This window comes from Pristis pectinata, chromosome 35 (assembly GCF_009764475.1).
Source record: "Pristis pectinata isolate sPriPec2 chromosome 35, sPriPec2.1.pri, whole genome shotgun sequence".
Classification (NCBI taxonomy): Eukaryota; Metazoa; Chordata; class Chondrichthyes; order Rhinopristiformes; family Pristidae; genus Pristis; species Pristis pectinata.
This window is the reverse complement of record NC_067439.1, coordinates 16,172,071-16,194,926: the sequence shown is the minus strand read 5'-3', so window position 1 is coordinate 16,194,926 and position 22,856 is coordinate 16,172,071. Positions and strand designations below refer to the sequence as shown.

At 46.5% G+C, this 22,856-nt stretch overlaps 1 long non-coding RNA gene across 1 annotated transcript in view; it reads left to right on the top strand.

Annotated features, from left to right (window-relative positions):
* The window catches only part of LOC127586460 (uncharacterized), a 138,321-nt gene that overhangs the window by 6,305 nt on the left and 109,160 nt on the right, over window positions 1–22,856 (top strand). Inside the window, exons 2-3 of the long non-coding RNA XR_007958691.1 lie at window positions 3,101–3,183; window positions 12,294–12,348. This is a non-coding gene — a long non-coding RNA (uncharacterized LOC127586460). The remainder of the gene's footprint in view (window positions 1–3,100; window positions 3,184–12,293; window positions 12,349–22,856) is intronic.

Sequence of the window (22,856 nt, the reverse complement as noted above, 5' to 3'; positions counted from 1 at the left end):
GATATTAAAGAATTGGAGGGATAGGTGCAGGAAAATGCTGGTGAGGTAAAAGATCATCCATGATCATATTGAATAGCAGAGCAGGTGTGAGGGGTCAAATGGCCTACTTCTGTTTCATATGTATGACCCTGGGCTCTCAATGCATGTCATCTGATATAATTCAGCACACGCATTATTTGGATGTTCTTAAAGTACAAAGCTTCCTAATTTTATCCTCATGGCATTAAATTAATGCTTTTAATATCAGCAGCCTATGCAATTAGGGTTAAAAATCACAAGCCCATTATTTATACAAAACAGAAGTGCCACCTTTTCAGATCAACCAACTGATTCTGGGACTGCAATGATTGTGGTTCATGTGGAAGTCTATAAATAGTCTTGATTGAATCTGGGTCAGTGCAGAAGCTACAAATGAAGATTTAAGTCTATAATATCAATGTAATCTGTAAATTATCTTTTTAGACAATTGTGTCTTTGGTATTATGTTAAAGTTATTTTAAAATTGTATTATTTAAACTCTAGTGATTGTATTTTTATATTTGCATGTTGAACAGGCTTAGATTTAGTCCTGATATTTGGGCTTGGCCTTGAATCTAGTTTTGTAAATGTAGGGAGAAAAAGCCTTTTTGATTTGCAGTTTTTTTTTGGTTTTGGTTGTGCTTTTATTCATACATTTTTTGTTGCACCAAATGGCATGGTATATCTCCAGATCAACTTGTATTTAGAATGTAGGTCTTGCCAAAGATGAATGAACTTGTACCAGATCTGTGACAGCTGATGCTAACAGTTGAAGTTGGAGAAGCTGGCAGAATTATTCTAGAAGTGACCACACACTTCATGATAGACTGAAAGATGATGCAATGAGGTGACAGCATGGCTATGGTGAAGATTCCTTGACACACCCAGTGAAGAGATCAACTTTCCCATCCTGAAACAGAAGTTCACATGTCAAGTGGGATGTTAGTTAAAACACCTGTGAGCCTAGTTCCTTGTTTTCTGCAGCCTTGCAAACTAAACTGACTGGAAATTCTACAAGTTGTCAGTTTGAGGGGGAAGCTGGGGGGTGGGGGGGTGGAGAAGAGTAACTGAAGACTACACCAAGACAGTGTTGTCAATGAGATGGGGGGCACTGACTTCTCAAACCACGAAGTGAAGAAACCACCAAGGCCCTCTTTGTAACCAGTACATTGTAGGGCATTTTCAGGTTTATTTTAGCAATGTTCTAAAAGCTATAACACCTTGATACACATTTAAATGACATTAGCCAACAAACTACTAACATTGAAACTTCAAAGTATTGATCAGGTTTTGAAATCACAAGGTACACCTGTGTAAACAAAGACTAGCTCACTATTGCTACACAGCAGGGAGCTGCTTGATACCGTACTTCTGGAAGCTGATCACTTTTTTTTAAGCAGGCAACCATTGGTTCCTCAATGTACATGTATATATAGGTATGTTTGTTTTAAAACAATATTGGACCTGGGACCAGCATCCCAAGTATGAGGATTACAGATCAGGACTGAGTATATAGAGATCTAATACTTGGTATTTATTGCAGCTTCACCTGATTACTGAGTTCTGTCATTTTTAAGTGCCAGTGTAGTTTTCCTGCTCAGTCTTTTAGGCAATCTGCTGTCTCCCTTTTCTGATGGTGGATCTGTGTTTTCTATTCTATGATGAATTTTGCATTTGGGTCTGACTTAACATTTATCTGATATTCTGAATTCATCTACCCTTGTTAGATAACCCTATCAATTTTCTTCACTTTTACTTCAATTGATGTACTAAAATTCTTAGTTTTTAATTGTCTGTCTCTATCAGTCCATCTCAAAGACATTGCAGTAGATTTACATCTTTGCCACCTGAACATTAGTTCAAAAGGAGGATCTGGCAAGGAGGACTGCATGCTGCTGACAAAACCCACTAGGATATTCCTTCTGTTCAAATAAAGGAAGAACAAGTGGGTATTAGTTAGAGAACATAAGAAATAGGAGCAGGAGTAGGCTATCTGGCCCATTGAGCCTGCTTTGCCATTCAATATCATGGCTGATCTGACCGTGAACTCAGATCCACCTACCTGCATTTTCCCCATAACCCTCAATTCCCAAACTATCCAAAAAATCTAACTGTCTTAAACATATTTAATGAGGTAGCCTCTACTGCTTCCCTGGACAGAGAATTCCAGATTCACTGCTCTGAGAAAAGCAGTTTCTCCTCATCTCAGTCCCAAAACTACAGTGCAACTAACTCATAAAACATGCAATCCACAACATTCTCAGCATCATAGATGCTCCAAGGTGAATCCATGCTCAGCTCCAGTGCTGTCATGCAGTCTGTCAGGAACCACAGCTGGACACTTCCTGCACAGTCATCAGGAACACTGGCAGCCTCCGAGTTCCCACATTGCACAGGAGGAGCAATGACATGGGTATGAGCTTACCTGCCATGACTAAAAAGCTTTGAGGGAAAATAAGACAGATTAAAAAATAAGAACCTACCCACACCTTGCCTTCATGTTGCTTGCTCTCCTCACTGAAACCTAGTATTCTCCAAAGCCCAGTATTCTCCCAAGCCCAGTCTCAGACAACCAGCAGCACCTTCACTGAACAACAGCCCCTCTCAAAATGGCCACTCTACTTGACCCTAACCTATTTTTATTAGCTGCTGATAATGAGCTAATTAGCCAATCACCTATTAACCAACAATTAGCTGACTTACCTCTTAAATTCCTGCAAGTGAAACTCACAAGCAAGGAGACTCACTTCTTTCCAATTTACCCGCTCTCGCTCCAAGTCACCAACTCCTTAGCTTCCACCTCTTCTTGCCAAGAATCAATCCTCCAGGCCAACTGTTCTTTCTTGAGCTGCAGTCATGTTTAATGTACACACAATAAAGGCAAAAATATACCCCATGACATTTACTGTTCAAATTTCTTTTCTGTGCACTTTGGAAATGACTTTTATGGGAATGATGCATAATATGAATTAAATAATTAATTGTTTCCTTTTATTTTGAGTATTAGTTTAGCATTCCTCCAGATGTTGGTTTCAGAGCACTGGAATGAATTTTAACTTTTGGATTAAACTCTGCATTGTAGATTGCCTGCCTGCTGACTATTTGCTTGGTTTCCTCCTGATGACAAAAGTTAAAAAGCAGCCGAACAACAGACTTGCTACCCAGGTAGATAATTCTCTTCAAATATTAACATAATTTCCCACACTACAGAAATGTTATCTTGATTTTATTATAACAAGTAGGTTACCTCTTTACAGAGCAACAACAAATTGCTTACAAATAGAGTGCTGACAACTCAATGATTTAATTAGAAAATCAATTCTCTGACAAATATTTCCCTAAATGCATGTGTTTCGCTTTAAAATTTATTAAAGGCCTTGTTGATTTGCAACAAATAAAATTCATGACTGTTACTACTTTCAGTATGATATCAATGGTTAGAACTGGCTAATTTTTTACCATGTCCCTTTGTTCAAAACATGGTGACCTAGATTTATGTAATCAAATGCATTATCTTTAGTATTACACTTAGAATTAGTTTGACTTTTATACCTATGAATCTGATGTGCTGAGTAACAGTGAGTTGTTACAATTTGCAATCCACTGTCTGAAAGGATGGTGGAAGCAGATTTAATATTAACTTTCATATGGGAATTAGTTAAGTCCCGGAAGTGACAAATTGAATACCAGTTTCAATCAATCAGCACAGGCACAGTGGCCCAAATGACTTATTTTTGTGCTCTACCATTCTCTGATTCCATGGGGGCCAAGAGCTTGAAAGTGGCCTTGTGAATCATGGTATGTGATTGTGCTAAAACCTGCTTCTTCCAATATAAGCAGTATGGCCTATAGCAACACCCTAATGGTGTGGGTCTTCTCCTTCCACTGAGGCAGAGCCTAGTCAAAGTTTGCCTCTGGAGTCTCAGTCAATTCCCTTTTGAGCTCTGCTTGTTGTCTCCTGGGAGTAGATTGTTGTCACCAGGAATGGCACGATCACAGCTGAAGGAAATTGTGTGAGCAGTGCGATCTAACTTATACCAGATTGCAGGCCCAATAGAATCATGGGAGACTGCTATTGGATCAGTGGAGCTAGAAATGTCTATCCTCTCTCAGGGTGTTGTTCCTTCCACCCATTTTACAACACTGCCCTTGCATGTGTTCCACAACCACCTACCACACACTACTGCCTCTCATCTCAAAAATGTGCACTTGTCATCTCGCCCATCCAGAGTCAGAGTGTAGTTGACCACTATGGCTGTCTGTGCCACTGCTTCTGAAAGGGAGCAGTTTTCCATCAGTGTGATTGCTACTTAGGTGTAAGAAGTAGGCCAAGATAACCAAACTGAAAATCTGTCACTAAGATAAATGCAAGTGTGCATAGTTTCTGTGACTAAATGTGTAAGTTTCCTTTGGCTTTGACTGATAAGTTTTTTATGTTCAGTAGCCGAATCTTCCTAGATCCAGCCTCCCAAATGCTGCTTGTAGCTCAGGGTTATGCGGAGGGCTGATCTCATTGGCCTTCCACACACTGAAGACAGGCATCAAGGTCCAGATGGTTACTGGGCCTCAGCAGGTGTTGAGATGCTGCCTCTAGAATGCCCCTGACAAATAGCAAAGCTGGAGGTAGAGCTTCGGGCTGTGTTAAAACTCTGAAGCTTTTCAGCAGTTTTTAAACATCCTCAACATTGAGAGACGCTCAAAACCTTTTAAGACTAATGTAAGCAATTAAAAGAAATTGCCAAAAAGATAAAGTTTACTAAAATACAGCAACCAGTTTGAAATTATTAAACAAAGCAAACTAAAGTAAAATAATTAGAAAAATCACTTGCCTTTCCCGTTTCTCGGGCAAAGAATCCTCATGAAAATGAAAGGGGCCTTCTGTCCTACTTCCAGTCTGACCTGGCATGTGCTGACCTGGGATATGATGGGAATGGAGATTTTTTTTCCAGGTTACGCTGGCGAATGCCAGTAAAATTGAGCTCTCCACATATCACTAAGTCAGCTCTGGATTTGCGGTGCATGCACGTAAATCAGGAGTTCTGTCCACGTCGCTGAATGTAGCGTTTGCCTTTGAATAAATTGACCATAGCCAGCAAGATTCAGCCTTTTAAGGTGTTGCTGTCGTGGGTTATCGTCATACATTTGTGAAATTAAAAGCTGAGGGAATAATGACATAAACCTTAGAAAGATGGTACCATGATCAATGTGTGGGTGCCCTTGATCCTTTAATTGAAGTATGTGTGTAAGACTGAATACATGATTGAGATAACCTTGTCTGCATAATGTATAATCTGCAGCTGATAAATCCCCTGCACAATTACAACATTCCTTTGCAGGGGTAAAGTGTTACTTCTCACAGCTTTGCTTCAAATAAATACTGACAGGTTTCGAGTGCAAGTTATAAGTTCATATTCTACTGTAACAAGATAGAGTGACAATTTGCTTTCATTTTAAAGTTGCTCATGGTCCTACTGGATCTGGGCATTTATTTAAACATCATTGAAAATCTCTTGATCATGCTTTGGCCATGGAGGAATTCAGTGCATCATTTTGGTACGAGGCAATGCATCCATCAGTATAGGGTCAATAGACGTTTGGAACTTCAGAACAAATGCATTTGCTGACTTGACAGAGTCACACAGGACTCTTTGGGTGCTGGTGTTCACTATCGGTCATCAGTGGATATGGGGGCAGTGAATATGTTGGACTAATTGGAGATTTGGATGTGGTGACAGTTTCCTCCTTTTGTTTAGCAATTCACAAGCCATTGATTAAGCCAATGACACCTTGCAGTGGTTTACCAAGGAAATCATTTGTGCTGAAGACACAAGACACTGCAGATGCTGGAATTTAGAGCAACTAACAATCTGCTGGAGGAACTCAGCAGGTCGAGCAGCATTTGTGGGGTGAAAGGAATTGTAGATGTTTTGGGTCGAGATCCTGCATCAGGAATAAGAGTGAGGAGGCGAGATAGCCAGTATAAAGATGAGAGGGGGAGAGTGATAGGTGGACTGAGGAAGAATGACAGATGATGGGCAGAAGGAGCCAAGAAGGGGAGGGGTGGAGTTGGGAGACAGAAGCAGATAGATGGAGGAAGACAAAAAAAAAGAAGCGGACAGAGCCAGATTAGGGGAGGGGAAGGTGAAGGTGGAGACAGCTAGGAGGGTGGTGAGCAGGAACACAAAGCCTATCAATGCTGGAATCTGATCAATAAGGAAGGTGATAATGGGAACTATCTGGGGAGAGGTGAAAGGCAGATGGAATCGGAACCAGATGGGGGAGCTGATGGGTAAAATGTATAAGTAGTAGGTTGATGGAAGAAGGAGGGGGAGGGGGGAACAAAAGGGGTGATGGGTTGGGGGGGTTCATGAGAAAGGGAACAAATAGAGGGACTGGTGGAAAACCGGAAAGAGAGAGAGGGAGGGGAGAATTCTAGAATTCTGAAATAAGAAAATTCAACGTTCCTGCCATTGGGTTGTGGACTACCCAGTTGGAATATGAGATGCTGTTCCTTCAGTTTGCGTTGGGCCTCACTCTGGCAATAGAGAAGGCTGAGGATAGACAGGCCCGTATGGGAAGGGGGAATTGAAATGGCATGCAACTGGGAGCTCAGAATGGTGCTCTGTGAATCAGTCGCCTAGGCTGCATTTGGTCTCACCGATTAGAGGAGCACTGAATGCAGTCAACGAGGTTGGAGGAGGTGCAGATGAATCTTTACCTCACCTGGAAGGGCTGATTAGGTCCCTGAATGGTAGTGAGGGAGGAAGTGAAAGAACAACTGTTACGGAGTCATAGAGCAATACAGCACAGGAACAGACCCTATGGCCCAACTTGTCCATGCCGAACCAAGATGCCCATTTAAGCTTGTCCCATTTGCCCGTGTTTGACCCATATCCCCCTAAACATTTCTTATCCATGTACCTGTCCAAATGTCTTTAAATGTTCTTGTTGTTATTGTACCTGCCTCAACCACTCTCTTTGGCAGCTCATTCCATATACACACCACACTCTATGGGAAGATGTTGCCCCTCTGGTCTCTTCTAAATCTTTCACCTCTCACCTTAAATCTATGCCCTCTAGTTTTTAATTCCCTTTCCCTGGGAATAAGGCTGTGTGCATTCACCCTATCTGTGCCCCTCATGATTTTATACATCTCTATAAGGTCACCCCTCAGTCTCCTACACGCCAAGGAATAAAGTCCTAGCCTACCAGACCTCTCCCTATGACTCAGGCCCTCAAGTCCTGACAGCATTCTCATAAATCTTCTTTGCAGTCTTTCCAGTTTAATGATGTCTTGCGTCAGCTTAATGAAGTGTTGCCCCTCCTGCAGTTGCAGGGGAAAGTGCCAGAGATCAAGGATGAACAGACCAGGGAGTCATGGAGGGGGTGTTCATGCGGAAGGCATTATTTGTGCTGTTATCAAGCTGCTCTGTGGATTGAGTGGCCTCAGCAGAGTCAACATTGATTTCTCATGGACTGTGTCTATTACTTGATTTTTACACAAAGGTTCAAATGATGGTGAGCCCATTGTTTGAATACTGCAACCGATGGAAGTACTTTGCAAAAGCAAACTGCTGGAGGAACTCAGTGGGCCAAGCAACATCTGGTGGGGCGAAGGAATTGTTGACATTTCAGGTCGAGGATGTGCATCAGTACAGGGAGTATATTGCAGTCAATCCCTGGAAGTATATGTTCTGATTTATATATATATATAGTGAGCTGCTACGTAATGCTTTAATTACCAGTATTAGACCTTTCAGTAACCAAGAGAAGCTGGCTGTGTGGCAACTTCATGCTCTCTCTTTTGAAAGAGCTTATCCAGTAAACTGCATTAGTCTGCAGAAAGGTATCTGCAAGATTCACAGTTTACATTCTCACTAGCAGAAATATGATGGAGAGGTAACGCTGATTAGTTGTGTTGGGCAGAACACATATCCATTACACAGCCTTTCCAATGTCTATTTTCGGGCTTTGTTGCAAGGACTGTGCAATCATTGTGATATAGTTTGTTGCAGTGTGTTGAAGAAAAGGGCTGGGTCTTTGATCAGCAATATGTTCAGGATCGCAGACACAGCAATATATTTGATCCTGACTTCTGGTGCAAACTCCACAACTGCATGTTCTCCCCATGACATGTGACTTTCCCCTGGGTGCTTTAGTTTCTTCCCACATCCAAAGAATGTTTCGTCCAAAGAACAAACCTCATATTTCACCGGGGTAGCCTACAACTCAATGGTGTGAACATTTAAGTTTTACAGTCTCAGGTAACCCTTACCTCCTGTGTTCCCCTCTCTCCCCCCTTCCAATCCACCACCGGTCCTCCCATTTTTTTTTGTTCCCTTTCCCCTATCCCTAGTCAGCCCCCCCCCCCCATCACTCATTTTCATCCCCCTCCTCCTACTGGTCCCATCCACCTATTACACACACACTTAGAGTCATAGAGTCATACAGCACAGAAACAGGCCCTTTGGCCCAACTGGTCCATACTGACCAAGATTCCCATCTAAGCTAGTCCCATTTGCATGTGTTTGGCCCATTTCCCTCTAAACCTTTTCTATCTATGGCCATGACCAAGTACCTTTCAAATGTTGTTAATGTACCTGCCTCAATCACTTCCTCTGGCAGCTCATTCCATAAACTGACCACCTTCTCGGTGAAGTTACCCCTCAGGTTCCTACTAAATCTCTCCCCTCTCACTTTAACCTATGCCTTCTAGTTCTTGATTTCCCAACCCTGAGACTGTGTGCATTCACCCTATCTATGGCCCTCATAATTGTATATACCTCTATAAAATCACCCCTCATTCTCCTACGTGCCAATGAAAAAAGTCCTAACCTGCTCAACCTCGCTCCATAACTCAGTCCCGACAACATCTTTGTAAATCTCCACCATATCCCCTGCCCCATTTGGTTCCATCTACCCTTAATCCCTCCCTTAATGGTTCCCATTATCACCATCCTTACTTGTCAGATTCCAGCACTTATAGCCTTTATGCCTCCTCTTATCACCCACCTGCCTCTGTCTCCCAAATCCACCCCTCCACTACCTGGTTCCTTCTGCCCATCATCCTTCTCTGCCTCCTCGGTTCACCTATCACCTACTGGCCCCTGTCTCAACTGTCACCTTCTCCTCTTTAAACTGGCCATTTCCCCTCTCCACTCTCAGTCTTGATGTGGGGTTTCAACTCGAAATGTCGTCAATTCCTCTCCACTCCCCCCCACCACCCCCAGATGCTGCTCGATCCCCTGAGTTCTTCCAGCAGTTTTTTTTTGCTCCCCTTTAAATCTTGCCCCTCTCACCTTAAACCTATGTTTTAGACTCCCCTACCCTGGAAAAAAGACGTTTCCATTCACCTTAAACATGCCCCTCGGGATTTTATATCCCTCGATGAGGTCACCCCTCAGCCCCCAGAGAATAAAGCCCGAGCCTATCAGTCTTTCTCTATAACTCAAGTCCTCCAGTCTGGTAATATCCTCGTGAATTTTTTCTGCACCCTTTCCAGCTTAATCACAAACTTCCTATAGCTGGGCAACCAGAACTGCACACAATACTCCAGGTGCAGTCTCACCAAAGTCTTGTACAGCTGTAACATGACATCCCAACTCATGTAATGAGGAGGTGTACAAGAGTGAGATAGTTTGGCTGGTTGAGTGGTGTTACATCAACAACCTCACACTCGACATCAGCAAGATCACGGAATTGATTGTGGACTTCAGGAAGGGGAAGTCAGGAGAACACACACCAGTCCTCATTGAGGGGTCAGCGGTGAAAAGGGTGAACAGCTTCAAGTTCCTGGGTGTCAACGTCTCCGAGGATCTGTCCTGAGCCCTACACACTGGTGTAATCATGAAAAAGGCATGACCGCAGCTCTACTTCGTTAGGAGTTTGAGGAGATTTGGTATGTTACCAAAGGCTCTCGCAAATCATTCTGACTGGTTGCATCACTGCCTGATATGGAGGCTCCAATGCATAGGATCGAAAGAGGCTACAGAGCGTTGTAGACTCAGCCAGCTCCATCACGGACACAACCCTCCCCTCTTTTGAGGACATCTTCAAGAGGGAGTGCCTCAAGAAGGCAGCATCCATCATTAAGGACCCTTACCATCCAGGACATGCCCTCTTCTCATTAGTACCATCGGGGAGGAGGTATAGGAGCATGAAGATCCACACTCAACGATTTAGCAACAGTTTGTTTCCCCCCATCGTCAGATTTCTGAATTCATGAACACTACCCCGTTATTCCTTTTTTGTTGCACTGTTTATTTATTTTGTAATTTATATTATTTTTTATGCCTTTGCACTGTACTGCTGCCGCAAAACGACACATTTCATTTCATATCAGACAGTGTTAATAAACCTGATTCTGATTCTGTACACAGTTTCTCAGCCGACGAAGGCAAGTAAGCAAACACTTTCTTCACTACCCTGTCTACCTTTGTCACCACTTTCAGGGAGTTATGTACTTGACCCCTTGCTCTTTCTTTTCTATAGCACTCTCCAAGGTCCTGTCATTTACTATCCCAAGTCCTGCTCAAGTTTAACTTCCAAAAATGCAACACTTCGCACTTGTCCAAGTTAAATTCCATTTGTCATTCCTTGGCCCACTTTCCCAGTTGATCTAGATGCTGTTGTAATCTTAGATAACCTTCTTCATTGTCCGCTACACCACCACTTTTTGGTGATACCCGCAAATTTCTTAACTATGCCAACAGGGTGCACTTCCACAGGGGTCTAGGAGCATCCTAAGTAGATTCCCGGTAGCATAGAGCTGTTGTTTGTCCAGATTCAGGGGGTTCAGACAATGTATTTGTTCATTCCCTGATCGTTTGTACTAGTTCGTTGTGTGTGTGTGTGTGTGTGTGTGTGTGTGAGCATGTGTGCACTTCACCCCTGTTGCGACTCCCCCCATGTTTCATGATCACCCGAGTGCGAGTGTGCATTTGTTCCTTCTCATTCTGTTCCCGCGTCTGTCTTTGTAAATAAAATTCTCCTTTTTGAAGTACAAAGACTGTGTGTCCAGATATCTCTATCTTTAAGATTCAAAAGAACCTTTCTCATAACACACGTCTCATCCATTTCCTGAGCCTCTGCTCTCATCCCCACTCCTCTGGAGCAGAACAAGGATAGTGTTCACTTAGTCCTCACCTTTCACTCCATCAGCCTTCATGTTCAACAGATCATTCTCCACTATTTCCACCACCTTTAAAGAGATTCCACCAGCAGACATAAATACCCTCGCCTCCCTTTCCAGCATTTTGCAAGGATTGTTCCCTTTGCAATTCCCTGGCTCACTTTTCCATTCCCACCAACCACTGTCCTTCATGTGCCACTTTCCCTTGCAATTGCCTTTCACCTCTTCCCTTCCCACCATCAAGGAATCCAAACAGTCTTTCCAGATGAAGCAGTGATTCACTTGCACTTCTTCCAATCTAGTGTTCACAATGTGGTCTCTTCTGCACTGGAGAAACCAAACGCAGATAGGGTAGTCACTTTGTGAAGCACCTGCTTTCAGTCTGAGCTTCATATTGCTTGCCACTTTCGTTCTCCATCCCACTCCCACTTTGATCTGTAGCCTCCCGCACTGTTACAATGAGGCCCAATGCAAGCTTGAAGCTTGAGGAATAGCACCTCATCATCCACTTGGGCACGTTGTTGCTTGCTTTCTGAACTCAATACTAAGTTCTACAATGGAGGAACAAGAGACTGCAGATGCTGGAATCTGGAGCAAAAACCAATCTGCTGCAGGAACTCAGCAGGTCAGGCAGCATCTGTGGGACAAAAGGAATTAGATGGGGGTCCTGATACAGTGTTTTGACCTGAAATGTCAACAATTCCCTTCCTCCCACACATGCTGCTTGACCCGCTGAGTTCCTCCAGCAGATTGGTTTTTGCACTGAATTCTACAATTTTAGGTAACTTGATTTCTGTATCAATTGTCCATTGATAACATTGGCTCAACTTATTTCTTTTTTCCTCTGGAAGTGAAGGACATGCCCAGCCTGACCTGCTGGGCATGTCTTCCTGCTCTGTATTTCACTTCTGCATTCTTTTGTCTATGTTCTTTTGTCTATGCTCTCACTCCCTTAACGGCTCCCATTTATACTGACAAGATAATTTTGTTTACTGTTTATCCCCATGGTTGTCCCAGTTTTACCCGATCAGAGATATCCCCATCCATCATCCTCCATGCAGCTTAGTGACCATCTGTTCTCTCCATCCCAGCTCTGACGACGGGTCTTCGACCTGAAATGTTAACTCTGTTTCTCTTCCCACAGATGCAGCCTGACTTGCTGAGTATTTCCAGCATTTTCTGTTTTCATAACACAAAAGGTAAAAGCACCAATGTATATGCCAATGTGCAACTGCAAACATGTACTGTCCTGATTGCTTTTATATTGTTCAATCCCTGAGACTTCAGCAGAGATCGAGGCAGGCTGATCATATTCATGCAATTGGCAAAAGTCCTCATTTTGTGATGACCCGACCAAAGACTAATGTCTGTTATTCTGTGACAGACCTAGCCAATGGGACATGGAACAGCATGCCATCGACTGGTGGTGTAGGTGGACAATGTTCAAGGTATGGGGCAGCAGATAAGAAGCTTTGAACAGAGCCCCCTCTATCTCTCCTTTTGCCAGGGATTCTGGCAGAGGTTTATGTATGTTCCTTAGCCAGTGGTGAAGTACTGGAGGACTGTTTAAAAAAGCAAACAAAAAAGAACTTCGGCAGTTTCGTTTTCGGGTAATTTCGGTGAACTTCGGATTTCGGAGCAGCAAAGTTTTTTTTTCTAATCGGGAATGGTAGGGCAAGACTGCACAGGCACATGACATCAGCGGGTAGCACATGAGCAGTTTAAAAAGAAGACCACCATATCAAGCGGGCAGTGTCGGAGCGGGCAGCGGAGTGAGAGGGAGCAGAGTGATTGGGCTTTGGCTCAACGGGCTTAGGCAGTAAAGGGGTGAGGTGGGATCCACTTACCTATCATTCTCTTTGGCATCAAGAGGCAGAGGCCATCCGAAGCAACACTGGTGAGTAGCTGGTAAGTGAGGGTAAGGTTTACTGTTATTATTATAGATTTTTAAGTAGACTACAGCTAGGTAGGGGAAAAAAAACTAGTTCAGATGGAGGGCATGGCGATGTGCTGCAGCTGCTTGATGTGGGAGCTAGTGGATTCTGCTGTGGTGCATAGTGACCACATCTGCAGTAAGTGTTTGAGGCTGGAGGAATGTCGGCCAGAATTGATGAGCTGGAGTCGCAGCTTCAAAAACTGCGGAGCATTAGGGAGGGAGAGAGATACGTAGATGCTGTGCATCGGGAGGCAGTCCCCCTCCCCCCCTTAGACCAGGTACTTCTAGGGTCCAGGAGGCACTGTCAGGGGAGAGGAAAAAAGGGAACAGGCAGACAGTGCAGAGGACCCTGGACGCTATTCCCCTCAGTAACAGGTTTTCCGCTTTGGATGCTGTTGAGGAGGAGGACCGACAGGGATCAAGCAGCAGAAGCCAGGTCTCTGGCACTGAGACTGGTCCTGCTGTTCAGAAGGGAAGGGAGGAGAAGAGGACGGCAATAGTGATAGGGGACTCGATAGTCAGGGAAGCAGATAGGAGAATCTGTGGAAGTGAGCGAGAATCCCGAATGGTATATTGCCTCCCAAGTGCCAGGATCCGGGATGTCTCTGATTGGATCCACAGCATTCTTGAGCGGGAGGGAACGCAGCCGGAAGTCATGGTACATGTCGGTACCAACGACATAGGTAGGAAGGGGGATAATGTCCTGAAACAGGAGTTTTAGAGAGCTAGGCAAAAGGCTGAAGAACAAGACCTCAAGGGTAGCAATCTCAGGATTGCTGCCAGTGCCACGTATTAGTGAAGGTAAGAATAGGAGGAGATGACAGTTGAATGCGTGGCTGAGGAGTTGGTGCAGGTGGCAAAGATTTAGATTTTTGGATCATTGGGATCTCTTCTGGGGAAGGTGGGACCTGTACAGAGTGGATGGGTTACATCTGAACTCGAGGGGGACCAATATCCTTGCAGGCAGGTTTGCTAGTGTGGTTCGGGAGGGGTTAAACTAGTTTGCAAGGGGGATGGAACCGGAGGGATAGGTCAGTGGAAGAAGTGCATGGAGTAAAGTCAGATCTAATACATAGGGAGGCGTTGAGGAAGGAGAAGCAGAGTATAGGATATAAAAGTAGTAAGGTGGATGGGCTAATGTGCATTTACTTAAATGCAAGAAGTATCAGGAATAAGGGTGATGAACTAAGAGCCTGGATAAATACGTGGAACTATGATATTGTGGCTCTTGCAGAGACTTGGCTGTCACCAGGGCAGGAATGGATACTGAATATTCCTGGATTTCAGTGTTTTAAAAGGGACAGGGAGGGGGGGAGAAGAGGAGGAGGGGTGGCGTTACTGGTCAGGGATACTATTACAGCTGTAGAAAGGATGGATAATGGAGAAGGATCCTCTCTAGAGTCAGTGTGGGTGGAAGTTAGGAACAAGAAAGGAGCAGTTACTCTACTGGGAGTATTCTGTAGGCCCCCAGGTAGCAGCAAGGATACTGAGGAGCAGATTGAGAGGCAGATTTTGGAAAGGTGCAAGAATAGCAGGGTTGTTATCATGGGACACTTCAACTTCCCAAATATTGATTGGCACCTGCTTAGTACCAAAGGTTTAGACAGGGCAGAGTTTGTAAATTGTGTCCAGGACGGATTCCTGTCACAGTATGTTGACAGGCCGATGAGGGGGAATGCCATATAAGATCTAATATTAGGTAATGAACCGTGTCAGGTGACAGATCTCTCAGTGGGTGACCATTTGGGGGACAGTGACCACTGCTCCATAACCTTTAGCATTGTCATGGACAAGGATAGGAGCAAAGAGGTCAGGAAGATATTTATTTGGGGAAGGCAAATTATGAGGCTATAAGGCTAGAACTTGCAAGTGTGAATTGGGATGACATTTTTGAAGGGAAATGTACTATGGAGATGTGGTCGTTGTTCAGGGATCTCTTGCAGGATGTTAGGGATACATTTGTCCCGGTGAAGCAGAGAAGGAACGGCAGGGTAAAGGAACCGGGGTGACAAGAGAGGTGGAACAACTAGTTAGGAAGAAGAAGGCAGCATACATAAGGTTTAGGAAGCAAGGATCGGATAGGTCTCTTGAGGAATATAGAGTAGCAAGAAAGGAACTTAAGAAGGTGCTGAGGAGAGCAAGAAGGGGACATGAAAAGGCTTGGTGAATTAGGGTTAAGGAAAATCCCAAGGCTTTTTTCACTTATGTGAAGAGCAGAAGGGTGACGAGAGTGAAGGTAGGACCAATTAGAGACAAAGGTGGGAAGATGTGCCTGGAAGCTGTGGAAGTGGGTGAGGTTCTCAATGAATACTTCTCTTCAGTATTCACCAAGGAGAGGGGTCTTGATGACGCTGAGGACAGTGTTGGAAAGGTTAATGTTCTGGAGCACATAGATATCAAAAGGGAGGATGCGTTGGAGCTGTTAGAAAATATTAGGACAGATAAGTCCCCAGGGCCTGACAGAATATTCCCCAGGCTGCTCCATGAGGCGAGGGAGGAGATTGCTGAACCGTTGGCTAGGATTTTTGAGTCCTCGTTGTCCACGGGAATGGTACCGGAGGATTGGAGAGTGGCAAATCTCTCCTTACTCAAAAAAGGAAGAAGGGATAGTCCAGGGAATTATAGACCAGTGAAACTTACGTCTGTGGTGGGCAAGCTGTTGGAAAAGATTCTTAGAGATAGGACCTATAGGCATTTAGAGAATCATGGTCTGATCAGGGACAGCCAGCATGGCTTTGTGAAGGGCAGATCACAAGCCTGATAGGGTTCTGTGAGGAGGTGACCAGGAAGATTGATGAGAGTAGTGCAGTAGATGTGGTGTACATGGATTTTAGTAAGGCATTTGACAAGGTTCAACATGGTAGGCTTCTTCAGAAGGTCAGAGGGCATGGGATCCAGGGAGGCTTGGCCGTGTGGATTGAGAATTGGCTTGCCTGTAGAAAGCAGAGGGTTGTGGTGGAGGGAGTGCATTTGGATTGGAGGGCTGTGACTAGTGGTGTCTCACAAGGATCGGTTCTGGAACCTCTACTTTTCGTGATTTTTATTAATGACCTGGATGAGGGAGTAGAAGGTGGGTTGGCAAGTTTGCAGACGACACAAAGGTTGGTGGTGTTGTGGATTGCGTAGGGGACTGTCAAAGATTGCAGAGGGACATTGAGAGGTTACAGAGCTGGGCTGAGAAGTGGCAGATGGAGTTCAATCTGGAGAAGTGTGAGGCAGTACACTTTGGAAGGACAAACTCCAAGGCAGAGTACAAAGTTAATGGCAGGATTTTGGGTAGTGTGGAGGAGCAGAGGGATCTGTTCATATCCACAGATCCTTGAAAGTTGCCTCACAGGTAGATAGGGTAGTTAAGAAAGCTTATGGGATATTAGCTTTCATAAGACGTGGGATTGAGTTTAAGAGCCGCGAGGTAATGATGCAGCTCTACAAAACTCTGGTTAGACCACACTTGGAGTACTGTGTCCAATTCTGGTCACCTCATTATAGGAAGGATGTGGAAGCATTGGGGAAGAGGCGCTGGCTGTCTACTCTATCTATTCCTCTTCATATTTTGTATACCTCTGTCATGTCTCCTCTCATCCTCCTTCTCTTCAAAGAGTAAAGCCCTAGCTCCCGTAGTCTCTCCTCATAATGCATGCTCTCCAAACCAGGAAGTATCCTGGTAAATCTCCTCTGCACCCTTTCTAATGCTCAATACAAGAGGGCATGGCTTTAAGGTAATGGGTGGGAAGTTCAAGGGAGATATCAGAGGAAGGTTTTTTACCCAGAGAGTGGTTGGGGCATGGAATGCACTGCCTGGGGCGATGTTGGAGGCAGGTACATTGGTCAAATTCAGGAGATTGCTAGATAAGCATGTGGAGGACTTTAAAATAGAGGGATATGTTGGGAGCAGGGGTTAGATAGTTTTTTGGCGAGGCTTAAAGGTCAGTACAACATCGTGGGCCGAAGGGCCTGTATTGTGCTGTACTTTCTATGATTTTACTATGACTAGAGGGTGGCTAATGTTGTGCATTTGTTGTGATGAAACCATTGAGCATTGATCGAAAGCGACAACACTGTCAATCAAGGTCTGGCTGCACCCATCCATTAGTACACACTCTTGACCATTGGTTTCTGTGCATACCTTTTGTACCTGGACATGACTGATTGGACCTTTTGAATTACCTGGACTGGCTCCACCCAGCTCTCCAGCACCATAAAGAATGCCACATGTGCGTGGTTCTCTCTCTTTTGATTGCTGCAGGAACCAAAACCACGCCGAAGGGGCCATTGATAAGAGTGTGCACTTTCACAGGGGTTAGGAGTGTCCTGAGTAGATTCCCGGTAGTGTAGAGCCGATGCTTGTCCAGGGTGTTCAGGCATCGTATTGTCTTTTTCCTGATCATTTGTAACCAGTTCACTCTGTCTGTGTGCGTGTGTGCGTGCGCGCGCACCTCACCCCCATTGCGATTTCCCCCACGTTTCGCAGTTACCCGTGTGCAAGTGTGCATCCGTTCCAATTCATTCTGTTCCCACGTTTGTCTTTGTGATTAAATCATTTTTAAAAACTCCAAAGACTGTGTCCAGAGTCCTCTACCTTAGAGGCCTCAAAGAACCTTCCCTCACAACATTTGGCGCTGCGAGCAGGGTTTTAAAGGTCTTGGCTGGACACAGACGTGGGTAGCATGTTCTGGAACGGGGAAATAAGGCAAGTGCAGGTACGGAGGAGAGGATTCCTGGTTGGACCAAGGAGAGTGAGGGATTTGGGAGCCTGGCCAGCATGCTAGCAGACTACGGTAAGCCAGTGGACTGAGCTGAGCAGTTCGATCCACGTGGTGAAAAACTGGGGCACCACGTAATGGCCCTCTTCCAGAAGTCGGGGTTCCCCAGAGCCAAAGGGAGTCAAAGGGGTGCCTTCTGGCTCCTGGCATCCCTCCTGAGATGCCAGGTCTGGATTACTAGCCAGTTGCAGAATACATGTCTCCAGAAGGAAAAGGAAATAGAGATGCTCCAGCAGCATTGCTGTACGCTGCAGGAGGCAGTTCAGACTGCCCAGACCCGGGCTAACGACCTCAAGGCCGGTGGTACCGAGGTCGCCTGCAGGCTGATTCAAATGCAGCAGGCGCAGGCTGCCCGCAGGTCTGGCTGGTAACCAGACCCGTTTAAAATCTGAGCCTTGGTCCAACACAGCGATAAGCTGGACGCATGGCTGGGGTATGGGGACATATGGATGAACAATGATGAGGAGGGGGTACCCGAAGAGCCTGTGTCCCATCACGCCCGCCCTCCCCCCTACGCACCCGAACTCCTGCAGGCTCGACCCGTCACCACGCGGTCCCAGGTCCGCCACAGAAGGGAAAAGAGTCAGGATGGGACCTCCGCAGGGGAAAGTGCCCACGGTCCCTCCGAGACCACGGAGACCCGGGACTTCTCCATCAAGGAGCTTACCAGCTGGTGAATCGGTACTACCAGCAGTCGGGCAAACATCTGGCCGCATGGCTGCTCCGGCTGTGGGATGAGGGGGGTCCCCCAACGTGAGGCTCTCTCACCAGGAAGCGAGCACCCTGGGGAGCTTGTCGGACCAACAGAGCATTAATAATGGCCTGCGGGTGCCACCAGAGGGATCGGGGACACCGCTACCCTGTGGGATCGGGTAGTGGCCGCCATGTGGGCCGGGTACCCTACCCTACTCGATTGGGATTTATACAGGCGATCACAGTGGAGCACAGTTAGTGAGGGCACCCGGGTCATCAGGGAATGGGCACTAGTGACCGGCATTTAAGCGGGGACGGCTGCCCTCGAGCTGTTAGAGAATACCACAGCAACCAGCACGCTAGCGGTGTACCTGATCGCCATCGCGCGCCCCAACCTGAGGCCAGTGGTCCTGCCCCTCATGGGACCGGCAAGTGGGAAGACCGTACGGGAAGCCATCACTCTCCTGGAAGGGCTAGAGTACATGCAGTGGGGAGTGCCCACCTCGGTCCGTAGAGCAGGGACGAGGGCTGGGGACACCACCTTTCGTCTCGCGCGCAAATGGTTGTACCTGGACCTGTTGCACACAGGGCTGGTCCGCGCCAGCATAGATGGGGGTCGTGACCTCCGCTCTCCACAAACGATGGAAGGAGCTCTGCAGGGGGAAGCCTAGCTGGGGGAAGACCCACAACCACCCCAGGTCCAAGTCCAATACAGTGGGCGCCCCCAACCGCCGGACCATGTGGGCTGCCCCTGCAGACACTGCTACAGCCCCTCACTCCCCCACCAGGAAGGGGTCCCTTTCGAGTTACAGGTCTCCGCTAGCGAGTCGGTTGCAGAATGGAGCCTCTGGCAGAAGGTCCAGGGGCACAGAGTCCCACTCGGCTTCTGGACCAAATCATTGCCTGAGGCTGCCCCCCACTACAGCCCTTTTGAGCACCAGCTGCTTGCCTGCTACCTGGCGCTCCTCACAACCAAGCACCAAACCGGTACCGACCCCGTGGTCCTTTGCCCCCACCTGCCCAAAATGCGTAGGGTCAAGTCCCCTGACTCCACACACAGAGGGCCGAGCCCAGAGGTCCTCAATAATGAAGTGGAAATGGTGCATCGCGGACCGGGCTGACCCTGGTCCGGAAGGGGTCAGCCGTCTCCCTGAATAGGACATGTGCTTCCCCCAGTCCCAGCACCCACCCCCAGGCATACCTGAGATCCAGCCCTCCCCCATGTCCTGGGGCCAACCCTTCGACTCCCACAACCCTGAACAAAAACTGCACGCCAGGTTCACAGATAGCTCCAGCCGCTGGAAAAACGGGAAACAGTATTGGAAAGCGGCGGCACTTCATCCCGCCACGGGGAAAACCTTGACAAAAGAGTGAGCGGGTGGATCTAGCCAATTGGCGGAAGTGGCGGCAGTAGGACTCACCCTACAGAACACCACAGGGCCAGTCCATATCTATACCAACTCTTGGGAAATGGCCAACGGTATGGCGGTGTGGATGGCACGGTGGCACGAAACGGGGTGGGAAATCCATAGAAGCCCCCTCTGGGGACAGGGACACTGGCATTTTATCTGGGATCAGGCCGCCCAAAGACAGATTTCAGTCCACCACGTAGATGCTCAAACCCACAAAAATACCCAAGAGGCCATACATAATGCCACTGTGGACCAGGCTGCCCAGATATGCTGTGCTACCACCTCCCCAGAGGAACCTGACCTCAGCACCTTAGCTGCATGGGCACACCGCAAGAGCGGTCATCTAGGGGCTGACGGTATGCGGCGCTGGGCAGACCAGTTTGGGGTCGCCCTCACAGTGGACCAGTGCAAGACCACTGTTGTAAACTGCCCCATCTGCCAACAAGTGAAACCACGAGGCTGGCTGGCAGGGCCACTGGGTCACATCTGCTGCGACACAGGAGCGGGTCGAGTGTGGCAGATAGACTATATTGGACCGCTCCCACGCCACAATAAAAAGCAATACGCCCTGACGATGGTGGACACATACACAGCCCAGAATCCTGCCATTTACCTTGTACTCCGCCTTGGAGTTTATCCTTCCAAAGTGTACCACCTCACACTTCTCCGGATTGAACTCCATCTGCCACTTGTCATCCTATCAATATCCCTGTGTAAGCTCCGACAGCCCTCCACACTATCCACAACACCGCCGATCTTTGTGTCATCTGCAAACTTGCTAACCCACCCTTCCACCCCCTCCTCCCAGTCATTAATAAATATCACAAAAAGTAGAGGTCCCAGAACCAATCCCTGTGGGACACCACTAGTCACAGCCCTCCAATCCGAATGCACTTCCTCCACCACAATCCTCTGCTTTCTACAGGCAAGCCAATTCTCAATCCATACGGCCAAGCCTCCCTGGTTCCCTTCACCTCTGACCTCCTGAAGAAGCCTACCATGTGGAACCTTGTCAAAAGCCTTACTAAAATCCATGTTGACCACATCCACTGCACTACACTCATCAATCTTCCTGGTCACCTTCTCAAAGAACCCTATCAGGCTTGTGAGGCAAGATCTTCCCTTCACAAAGCCATGCTGGCTGTCCCTAATCAGTGCATGATTCTCTAAATGCTCATAGATCCTATCTTTCAGAATCCTTTCTAACAGCTTACCCACCACAGACGTAAGGCTCACTGGTCTGTAAATCCCTGGACTATTCCTACTACCTTTTTTGAATAAGGGGACAACATTCGCCACCTTCCAATCCTCCGGTACCATCCCTGTGGACAACGAGGACTCAAAGATCCTAACCAACGGTTCAGCAACCTCCTCCCTCGCCTCACAAAGCAGCCTGGGGAATATTCTGTCAGGCCCCGGGGACTTATCTGTCCTAATATTTTCTAACAACTCCAACACATCCTCTCTCTTAACATCTACATACTCTAGAACATTACCCTCACCAACACTGTCCTCAGCATCATCAACACCCCTCTCCTTGGTGAATACTGAAGAGAAGTATTCATTCAGAACCTCACCCACTTCCACAGCTTCCAGGCACATCGTCCCACCTTTGTCTCTAATCGGACCTACCTTTACCCTAGCCATCCTTCTGCTCTTTACGTGTGAGAAAAAAGCCTTGGGATTCTCCTTAACCCTACTCGCCAAAGCCTTTTTATGTCCCCTTCTCGCTCTCTTCAGCCCCTTCTTAAGTTCCTTCCTTGCTACTCTATATTCCTCACGAGCCCTGTCCAATCCTTGCTGCTTACACCTTATGTATGCTGCTGCCTTCTTCCTAACTAGTTCTCTCGTCACCCACGGTTCCTTCAACCTGCCATTCCTTCTCTGCCTCACCGGGACAAATTTATCCCTAACATTCTGCAAAAGATCCCTGAACATCAACCACATCGCCATAGTACATTTCCCTTCAAAAATGTCATCCCAATTTACACTCCCAAGTTCTAGCCTTATAGTCTCATAATTTGCCTTTCCCCAATTAAATATCAGCCCGTCCCCTTTGCTCCTATCCCTGTCCATGACAATTCTGAAGGTTATGGATCAATGGTCACTGTCCCCCAAATGCTCACCCACCAATAGATCTGCCACCTGTCCTGGTTCATTACCTAAAACTAGATCTAATATGGCATTCCCTTTAGTTGGCCTGTCAACATACTGTGTCAGGAATCCATCCTGGACACACTTAACAAACTGTGCCCCATCTAAACCTTTGGCACTAAGTAGGTGCCAATCAATATTTGCAAAGTTGAAGTCTCCCATTATAATAACCCTGTTATTTTTGCATCTTTCCAAAAACTGCCTCCCAATCTGCTCCTCAGTATCCCTACTGTTACTGGGGGGCCTATAGAATACTCCCAGGAGGGTAACTGACCCTTTCTTGTTCCTAACTTCCACCCATATTGACTCTAGAGAGGATCCTTCGACATTATCTACCCTTTCTGCAGCAGTAAGTGACCCTGACCAGTATCGCCACCCCTACTCCTCTTCTTCCCCCCCACCACCTATCCTTCTTAAAACACTGAAAACCAAGAATATTCAATATCCATTCCTGCCCCAATGTCAGCCATGTCTCTGTAATAGCCACAATATCATAGTCCCATGTACTTATCCAAGCTCTCAGTTCATCTCCCTTATTCCTGATGCTTCTTGCATTTAAGTAAATGCACTTTAGACCATCCACCTTTCTACTTTTGTAGCCTGTACTCTGCTTCTTCTTCCTCAAAGCCTCTCTACCTGTTAGATCTGACTTTTCCCCATCCCCTTCTTCCTTTGACCTACTCCTCCTGTTCCCTTCCCCCTTGCAATCTAGTTTAAACCCTCCTGAACCACCCTAGCAAACCTGACCT